Consider the following 9,532-nt stretch of genomic DNA (forward strand, 5'->3'; position numbering starts at 1 on the left):
GGGGTTGTGGATGGATCTTGGAGCCGTTTGTTGATCTTCTTCATTGTTTCCCTCTCTTTAATCTCCTATTTTCTTGAGTTGGTTCTTGTGAGATTGATACAGTGAGTTGAGCATACATTACTTGACCAAGCTTTGTCTTTGTTGCATTGGTTTGAGCTACCCGCATCGATTTATTTGATTGAGAGCCCGCGAGTTTATTACGCTTGGAGGTCACCAATTCCTAGACGGTTTGGTGGTGTTGAGTTGGTGATTTCTTGGAGAAGTTTGTGAAGAGGCCTTGGTGGTCTTTATGAAGTGGGTTGGAGCTTGCCATCTCCGGAGTGAAGGAAGAAGCTAACCATAGTGGATGAGACCTTTCCGTTGGGGAGGCTCATCCATTAGGAGTGATCAAAGGGAGAATAAGGTGAGCCACTTGGTGACGCTCGGGAGCTTTGACTTCGGCACCTCTCCAACAGAGTGTAGAGTATCAATGGATACTTGAACTCGGGAAAACAACAGTTGTCCCTTGTTCCCTTTACTTTATGCAATTCATACTTGCTCATATTAATGTATCTTATGCTAGTTTGAATTGCTTAGTTGTATTTTTTCATTCCACATTGTGATATAGTTTGTGCTTGCTAATTTACTTTAAGTGCCTATCTCATTGAGCATAGACTATTGATGCACTTAGTTGAGCCGAGCATATTATGATTTTGTGCTTGAAAAATATCCGCATTAGAATAAAGCCGATCTGGTTTCAAAATGCCTATTCACCACCTCCCTCTAGGCGACATCTAGGTCCTTTCAAAATCATTTTTATGTATTATTGTTGACGTTGTCCTTGAGATGAGTAAGTAAGAAGCTAATGATTTGCTGAACTTCAATCTTCGTTTGTGTCCGGCTGAAGTGATTTACTATGAAAATCTTCTTAGCACGGCTAATTACTTGTTAAGGACTAAGAGATAGTTACTTGCTAAATATCATGGGGTAGCCTTTGTGAGTTGTTAAGGACCCATGTCTTCATCATGGAAGTTCCACCAAACGGGATTCGATGGAGTCTCTCTGTCCTTGTCATCCGGCCTCCACTAATGACACTCCGCCTGGACCACTCATGTGTTGCCAAGCGGACCTCGCCAAGGGAGCATCCATCATCGTCACCGGGGTGCCGCCGAAGAGTCTTTGTCCTAATCATCAAGGTGTCCTAGCCAAATGGATCCCAGCCAAGAGAGTCCCCGTCCTCCTCGATGGGATATTTTTTGTTTCATTTTTCATTTTTTGTTTCCCTATTCATTTTCTTATTTACTTTTATTCTGGGAAAATATGTAACCATATTTTTAAAAGTACATGGTCATTAGATCATATATTCTATAACACATGAACAATTACTTCAAATGCATGATTGTTTAATACATGACTATTTTTCCTGTACGTAGCTGACAATTTTTAAATACAAGTTGAACATTTCTTTTATATATATGACACACGAACATTTTTTCCTTCTTCGGTTATTGTTTTGTTTCTATCTTTTTTGCTATGTTTTCCATTTCCCTTTTTTGGCAAATATGTGCCATTATTTTTCAAAATTGTATGAACATATATTTAACATGTATAGCAACTATTCTCGTATATATTACATAGTTTTTATCTACCTATATTTCCAATATATTTTAAAAATTTCTTTCTAGATACGTATGTGAACATTTTGAATTTTATATATACTCTGTTGTTAAATTGATTTTAGTAAAAACTTATTGAATAAAAAACATATCAATATTTTGTTATAAAGTGTTTCCTTTTTTGTAACACGATTTTTTGATTTCCCTATTTTAAAACTAAATTAATAATTATTAGAGAAATTTTGAGGTATGTAAGAAAGGGAAAACTTACATCTAAATTTTTTAATGGGCGGCACCAGCAGCCGGCAGTTCCCACTCCTTCAGGTGGCGTGGCAAATAGCATCTCCTCCCACTTTCCTACCGCCCGACACCAGTGCCAGCCAGGCCTAGTACGACCATGAATTCATGAGCAAGATCACAATCACAAATGTTGTGTATCGCTCACTGTGAGCGTTAAGGCTATGATCACCCACTACACCAAGAAGATGGTCCAGCCCATTAGAACCAAAGCGAAGTGAGCTTGAGAACTAGTTTTAGGAACCTTCTGGAGATTTCTTAACAACAAAGGAACCTTCTAGAACCCCTAAAAAAGGAACCTTCTAGTAGCTTCCTGAATGGTTTTAGGAACCTTAAGCAACTTTTTCCTTTCCTGATTTTTTGTTGTTTTATTTTCTTTTTCCATATTTTCACCCTTCCTTTTTTTATTTTTTAGTTTGTCTATTTTTTTCAAAAATTTCTAAAAATAATAGTCCATTTTTAAATTTTCTTCAGGTATTATCAAAATGATTGTGTTTAAATAATGTCAGAAAAACACATTTTTAAAATTTGTTCCGAATTCCATAAAAATGTTAACATTTTAAAAATTTGTGCTCATATACAAAACAATGTCCACATTCTCGAAATTTGTTTGGAGTTTTAAAAATAATTTATTTCCAAAATTGGCCACACGCAAAAAATGTTCCAATTTTTCAAAACTTGTCCTCATATACCCAAAAAAATTGCATTCTCAAAAGTTCTTCACAGTTTTGAAAATCTTTTTGTTTCCGAAAATTGTTCACATACAATAAATGACCCATTTTCAAAATTTGTCCTCATATACAGAAAATGTTTGCATTCTCAAAAGTTGTTCGAAGTTTCAAAATTCTTTTGTTTCCAAATTTTCTTCAAATACAAAAAATCTTCATGTTTTCAAAAAATGTTTGGGAATTTCATATAATTTTTTTGTCTTTAAAAACTCACTCAGAATTTAAGAAAAAATATAAAATTTCCTTTTCTGATTTTGTTCACATATCCGTGTTTTCATGTTTGCGTTTCTTGAACTTTTCTGAATTCATGAACATTTTTCAAAATTACGTTTCTTTGGAAAATGTAATGAATTTTTTGAATTCACATTTTTTTTACAAATTCGTGCACTTTTCCGAACCTGATAAAAAAACAAATTCGTGAACAGAACGGAAGGAAAAAAATACCAACGAGTTTTTTTATGAAATAAAACAGGAAAACATGATTGTCCAGGTTTTTTTAGAATTCTCGTGCAACTTTATGAATGCATCAAAATATTCATAGGGATAGGTTTGGATCATAAGTGTTCCCTAACCATACATGACGACTTATATGTAAGTTACATGCAAACTTGGTGAGATTGTGAGCTCCAAAATTAAAGTTCCTATATTCAAAAATAAAAAGATCCAAACGCCTCCCTACACTCCGTTATTTCATGTACAACCGCACCATGTCTTCCCCTGAGCGTTGTGTGATATCCTTCACGACACCATGACAATCTGAGGTGGTCCAAAGTTTCTACACGCCCAAGTCCTCTGCAAGTGACGATGCCACCCACAAGCTAGAGTCTCAAGAATTGTGGGGTCAGTAATGCCACTAAGAACTACTCCTTCCATTCTATTAGTCGTTGCTGATCTAGTTCAACAATGTACTAAATTAGCAACAACTAATATGGAACAGAAGAAGTATCATTGAACGGCTTTCCTGTTTGACGCATTCCGCGTCAAAATGTCGGAGAAACGCACACACAAGCGACCGGAGCGAGCCATTTTGAGTATTCCCATATAAAGCTTTCACATTCCAGTTTTGGGAACCCCTTCTTTTTTCCTGGTTTTGGGAACTTTCTAGAAGGTTCCCGAACCGGTCTTTTAGTTACATTTTCCTTTTCCTTTTTGCATTTCTTTTTCTTGTTCCCTATTCTATTGCTTTTCATTTTTCTGTTCTTAGTTTCTTTTGATTTTCCAAGTTTTTGACAAAAAATGTTCACATTTCTGAAAATTATTCGAAATATTCAAAAAAAATCATGTTTTAAAATTTTCTTCATAAAATCCAAAAAATCGCATGTTTCAAAAATTGTTTGGGAATTTCATAAATGTTTGTATTTTCCAAAAGTTGTTCAGAATGTCTTTGCTCAATTTTTCAAAATTTGAGAAAAATGTTTAGGATTTCAAAAAATGCTCGTGACTTCAAATTTTGTTCGGCAGTTTCAAACAATGATCCTGTTTCCAGAAATTGTTCAAAAATAAATAAATAAATGTTCGCGTAATGTTCCTATTTCAAAAATTGTTAAAAATGTTTTTTTTAAATGGGAGTTTCAAATGTTCATGTTTCTAAAAATTGTTCGTGTTTCCATATGTTTTGTTACTATAAAAAATGTTCATGTTTTGAAAAAATGTTCGCATTTTAAAAATTGTACATGATTTTTTAAAAATGTTTGCATTTAAAAAATTGTTCATGATTTCAAAAAATGTTCCCGTTTTCTTAATCATGAACCTAAACAGGGCTCGTGATTCATAAAATATTCATTTTTTCAAAAACAATGTTTTGTGTTCGAAGTTTTAAAAAGTATTCTGATCTACGTTGGTGTTATATTAAAGTTTTGCGTTGCTGGAAAAGAAGGTCTTTCCCTAGCTGAACTGGTAGTAGCATGTCGACTATATCATGAGATCCTCGGTTTGATTCTTCGCACTGGCTACTTTATTTGCATTGCTTCATGGGCCGTGCGAGTCGGAGACCCGCCTATGCATGCGGGTGAAAATTTGCCGCAGAGCGGTGTATAGGAGATCCCATCACTGAAGGTCCTTGGTAGGTGAGCGACCACAACAGCTAGCGAGCAAGCGAGGCGCCCTAATGGGCCGGCCCACCATGCTAGCGGTCGAATGCAGACTGTAGGCGACGCGGGCCTTATTGTTCCCAGCGAGAGCAACACCCGATCACAATGGGTATGTTTGCTTTTTTACATTGGAAAAATATCTAAATCACTAACTAAGGAGTACTATTTGCAAAGATCACTCCCACTTCTCCAGGCTGCGACAAGTGGCGCACTGCATGTGCACCACTTATCAAAATTCGGTGGTTTCTCTTTTTCTGTAGATTCACTTATTCAAAATGTTTTATTTCTTAAACCATGCGTCCAAACCTTGAACTGTTTTTACCGTTGGATTCCTCGTGTCGAGATCTTCAAAATTAGATCCCATGTTGATAGGTCCCGACGAGTCAACACTTCCTGTATCTGGTTTCAGCTTTATTTTGACTCCTTGTAGGGGCTCATGACAGTCCTGTAGGGGATCCAAAGGCTTTCCAGCAGTAGCTGATGGAAATATGCCATAGAGGCAATAATAAAGTTGTTATTATTATATTTCCTTATTCATGATAAAGGTTTATTATTCATGCTAAAATTGTATTGATCAAAAACTTAAATACATGTGTGAATACATAAACAAATACCGTGTCCCTAGTAAGCCTCTACTAGACTAGCTCGTTGATCAAAGATGGTTAAGGTTTCCTAACCATAGACATGTGTTGTCACTTGATAACGGAATCACAACACTAGGAGAATGATGTGATGGACAAAACCCATCCGTTAGCTTAGCATATGATCATTCAGTTTATTGCTATTGCTTTCTTAATGTCAAATACATATTCCTTCGACTATGAGATCATGCAACTCGCGGATACCGGAGGAATACTTTATGTGCTATCAAACGTCACAACGTAGCTGAATGATCATAAAGATGCTCTACATGTATCTCCGAAGGTGTCTGTTGAGTTAGCATGGATCGAGATTAGGATTTTTCACTCCGTATACCGGAGAGGTATCTCTGGGCCCTCTCGGTAATACACATCACAAGAAGCTTGCAAGCAAAATGACTAAGGAGTTAGTTATGAGATGATGTATTACGAAATGAGTAAAGAGACTTGCACGTAACGAGATTGAACTAGGTATGGAGATACCACAATCGAATCTCGGGCAAGTAACATACCGACAGACAAAGGGAATTACATATGTTGTCATAATGGTTCGACCGATAAAGATCTTCGACAGACAAAGGGCATCCAGGTTCCGCTATTGGTTATTGATCGGAGAGGCCTCTCGGTCATGTCTACATAGTTCTCAAACCCGTAGGGTCTTAACGTTCGTTGATGATATAGTGTTATATGAGTTATATGATTTGGTGACCGAATGTTGTTCGGAGTCCCGGATGAGATCACGGACATGACGAGGAGCCCCGGAATGGTCCAGAGGTAATGATCGATATATAGGATGATGATATTTGGACACCGGAAGAGTTTCAGGAGGTACCGGGTAGTCATCGGATCACCGGAAGGGGTTCCGGGAAGCCCCAAGAGGTTATATTGGCTTAATGGGCCAAAGGGGGAACACACCAGCCCACAAGGGGTTGGTGCGCCCCTCTCCCTGCCGCCGGACCTAGGGGGAGGAAAGGGGGAGGGTTGGCCCCTCCTGCATTTCCCTCCTCATGAGAGAAAGGAAAGGGGGGGCGCCACCTCCCCCTGCCTTCCACCTGCGCACATACAAGGCAAGGGGGCGGCCAAGGGCGGGAGTCCAAAGGGGATTCGGCCATCCTTGGGGCGCCTCCTGGCTACCTCCCCTCTCCCCCACCTATATATATATGTGGGAGGGGGCGCCACACAAGGACGATGACAATCTCTTAGCCGTGTGGGGCGCCCCTCTCCATAGTTTCGTCCCTCGGTCATATTTTCATAGTGCTTAGGCGAAGCCCTGCGGAGATAACATCACCACCACCGTCACCACGCCGTCGTGCTGCCGGAACTCATCCACTACTTCGCCCGTCTTGCTGGATCAAGAAGGCGAGGACATCATCGAGCTGAACGTGTGCTGAATGCGGAGGTGTCGTACGTTCGGTACTTGATCGGTTGGATTGCAAAGAAGTTCAACTACATCAACCGCATTAATAAACGTTTCCGCTTACGGTCTATGAGGGTACGTAGACACACTCTCCCCTCTCGTTGCTATGCATCTCCATGGATAGATCTTGCGTGTGCGTAGAATTTTTTTTTTGTTTTCCATGCAATGTTCCTCAACAGTGGCATCTGAGCCAGGTCTATGCGTAGATGATATGCATGAGTAGAACACAAAGGAGTTATGGGCGATGATGGTCATACTGATTACCACCAACGTCTTATTTTGTTTCGGCGGTATTGTGGGATGAAGCGGCCCGGACCAACCTTACATCTCCACGTACATGAGACCGGTTCCACAGACTAACATGCAACTTGTTTTGCATAAAGGTGGCTGCGGGTGTCTGTTTCTCCTATTTTAGTTGAATCGAATTTGACTACAGCTTGTCCTTGAAGAAGGTTAAAACAGCAAACTTGATAAATCACCGTTGTGGTTTTGCCGTAGGTAAGAACGGTTCTTGCTAGAAGCCCGTACACTACAAAAAAAATACACTTCCGTGATGATATGTGTCTGTCACAGTAGGTCACGTTTTCTGTCATGCATGTACATCTATGACAATTTTATGACAGAATCAAGATAGTCATACCTGTGCTGTCGTAGAAGTGTTCCATGACATTACCAAAATTATCATCACGGAAGTGTCCACTTCCATAACGATAAATCGCACGTCACAGAAGTGCTTTCGTCAAGGGTGACCGACACGTGGCATCCACCGTAACGGAACGCCGTTAAGCTATCGGGTCCGGTTTTGGATCCGATAACCCGTTAACAGGCCCGACCAATGGGGATTTTCCACGTGTAAAATCATCCAATGGGCGAGATGCGCCTATGATATGTTAACACGTGGACCGGCCCAAAAGTGGCCCATAAAGTTTAAATGGGCCGGCCCAACTAAAGGCCCACAAGATTTTGTGGACCATAATGGGCCGGCCCAGCTAAAGGCCCACAAGATTTTGCGGGCCATAATGGGCCGGCCCAGGTAAAGGCCCACAAGATTTTTGCGGGCCATAATGGGCCAGCCCAGGTGAAGGCCCACAAGATTTTTGTGGACCATAATGGGCCGGCCCAGCTAAAGGCCCACGAGATTTCGCCGACATTAATGGGCCGGCCCAGCTGTAGGCCCACAAGATTTTGAGGACCCTAGTAGGCCGGCCCATTAACTGGCTGCCATGTTTTGGGCCAAATGCCGGCCCATATTTGATCCGGTCCATTAATGGCCTGCCACGTTTCGGGCCTAATAATGGCCCATATGAGATCCGACCCATTAAAAGCCTACCACGTTCTGGGCCAAATTACGGCCCAGATCAGGTCCAGCTCTTTGAGAGGATTAGGCTAAATTATGGCCCATATCAGATTCGTCCCGTCAACTGGACGCTATGCTTTTGGGCCCACTTGCTAAAGGCCCATTTAGTAATTCGGCCTGATATTAGTTTCGGTCTGTTAAGGGCCCGTTTAACATTTCGGCCCTATATTAATTTCAGCCTGTTAAAAGCCCGTCATATAGTTGGGCCTAACTACGGCCCGGTTTGCATCCGGCCTGCTCGCAGCCGATAATCTGATTGGGCCAAACAAGGACCGAGACAATTTTGGCCTGTTATAAGCCCATGATTGGCACATTCATGGGCCGGGGTCTATTTCGGCCTGCTGCCGGCCCGTGAGCTGTTCGGCACATTTCAGGCCCAACCTACTTTTCAGCCTCCTAAAGGCCCATTGAGTTTTCTTGGGAAAATAGGGCCGGCGGTTTACTCGACCTATTAAAGGCCCGAATCTACTAGTGGGCCAGTTTACATTTAGGCCTGTTAACGGACCAAGATGACGGGGCCCATGATGCGGATCATACATGGTGATTTGCATGACGGCCCGATTATGTACCGTTATTTTACGGTTTGACCAGTTTACTGCGAAGACATGATATATATACAGTAAAATAACTGCAGCATCGTGAATAAGAAAAAAACCTAGACTATATAATAAAGAAATTACGGCATATTACATCCACTGATAATAAAGCACAAGCAGACAGCAGATTACATACACTGGGCATCAAAGATCGCCACCAGTGCAACTAAACACGCCGACAAAATAATATACAAAACCGACAACACTTCAATAGAGTTCAAGAAAGGTTAGCCCTGCTCGGGAGCTGCAGCGCAAGCAGCTGAGCAAGCTGGTGAGACTGCACTTGTTTGACAGTTATATCCTCCTCACTCTGAAAGATAAACAAGCAGACAGATGACATGTTTTGCACATATAAGTATCAGTGCTGACAATTCATCACATTTCTTACTGACGAATAAAGTGACACAATTTAAAATAGCATTAACACAATATGGTATTGTTCAGGTCAAGACATGGCAGGAAATGACATTGTGAAGGAGTTGGCAGCTTCACGACACCACTGGATTACAAATCAAGAACTCATAAGTATCAATGGTTAGTGTGCTGTCAATTTATCCCATTTCAGATTGGCAAAATAAGATCACTTGCTCTGTATAGTTTAATTTACATGGTATGAAGAAGGAACTTGGTTGTACAACTGAAAACTTAAATTGAGAAGGACAAACTTTAGTTTATGAACTGGAGTACATAATAAACTTTAAACATGCAATTTGATGCAAACACCAAAAATAAACAGCTGTTGCAGTCATGCCTAACCAAATATACACAACAAAGTTTGAAGGATTGAGAAGGACAAACTTACATTATTGGTGAA

The sequence above is a fragment of the Triticum aestivum genome, chromosome 2D, assembly GCF_018294505.1.
Source record: "Triticum aestivum cultivar Chinese Spring chromosome 2D, IWGSC CS RefSeq v2.1, whole genome shotgun sequence".
In the NCBI taxonomy this organism is placed as follows: Eukaryota; Viridiplantae; Streptophyta; class Magnoliopsida; order Poales; family Poaceae; genus Triticum; species Triticum aestivum.